Source organism: Balaenoptera musculus, chromosome 3 (assembly GCF_009873245.2).
Source record: "Balaenoptera musculus isolate JJ_BM4_2016_0621 chromosome 3, mBalMus1.pri.v3, whole genome shotgun sequence".
In the NCBI taxonomy this organism is placed as follows: domain Eukaryota; kingdom Metazoa; phylum Chordata; class Mammalia; order Artiodactyla; family Balaenopteridae; genus Balaenoptera; species Balaenoptera musculus.
Window position 1 is genome coordinate 43037204 of NC_045787.1, and position 1249 is coordinate 43038452.

Below are 1249 nucleotides of genomic sequence, written 5' to 3' on the forward strand. Positions count from 1 at the left end.
AGAGTAACCAATACTTGACAAGCAAACTTTCTTTTTATAGAACTACACATGGAAAGAAGGAACAATAGAATTAAAATATCAGCATCTTGCAATCTCTAATGAATTCATCTAGTCAATGAAAATCAGTGGCTGCTAACATCACAAAGAACACAACTGGACTTTCTGTACCACCTGATAGAAGTACACACAACACTACTCACAAAATTGTCCTGGAGCTCAGTCATCTTGGAACCGGTGGAGGCCTGCTGGGAACAGGACTTCTAAAACAACAAATATGTCTGGAAGGCTGTGGTCCAAGGCCATTTTTGCTGGCTATAAGTGGGGTCTATGGAACCAGAGGGAACACACAGCTCTCTTGAAAATTGAAGGTGTATATGCTCGAGATGAAACTGAATTCTATCTAGGCAAGAGATGTGCTAATGTGTACAAAGCAAAGAACAACACAGTAACTCCTGGTGGAAAACCTAACAAAGCCAGAGTAATCTGAGGAAAGATAACTCATGTTCATGGAAACACTGGCATGGTTTGTGCCAAATTCCAAAGCAACCTTCCTGCTAAGGCCATTGGACACAGAATCCATGTGATGCTGTACCCTTCAAGGACTTAAACTTATTGAAAGTAAATAAATAAAAGTGTGGATCTGTTCTCTTGTAAAAAACTAAAAAAAATTGTCTTGGAAATTAAAAATCCAATGTCAATCAGGTTAATCATTAGATCCAATTTACAGGAAACTTAAAGGACAGAAGAACATGTTAAATGACAAGACTAGGATGCAAAATCCAGTGGACAATGGAAACTATGGGAAATACAACCCAATTTCTTCAACAACAACAAGAAGATTTATGGGCGTATTAATCAAGGTTCTCCAGAGAAACAGAACCAATAGTATAGATAGATAGGTAGATAGATAGATCAATCTAGAGAAGAGTGAATTATTATAAGAAATTGGCTCACATGATTATGGTGACTGACAAGTCCTAAGATCTGCAGTCAGCAAGCTGGAGACCCAGGAGAGGTGATGGTGTACTTCTGTTCCAAAGGCCAGCAGTTTCTAGACCCAGGAGAAGCTGAAGCTTCAGTTCGAACCCAAAGGCAAGGGGAAAAAATGATAATCCAGCTTAAAGGCAGCCAGTAGGTGGAATTCTCCCTTATTCAGGAGAGGGTCAGGTTTTTGTGCTATTCAGACCATCAACTGATTGTGTGAGGCCCACCCCCATTAGGGAGAGCAAGCTGCTTTACACAGTCTATT

At 40.0% G+C, this 1249-nt stretch overlaps 1 pseudogene; it reads left to right on the top strand.

Moving 5' to 3' along the window:
* Positions 1-235: 235 nt before the first annotated feature.
* Positions 236-607, top strand: LOC118892482 (annotated as a pseudogene).
* Positions 608-1249: the final 642 nt, after the last annotated feature.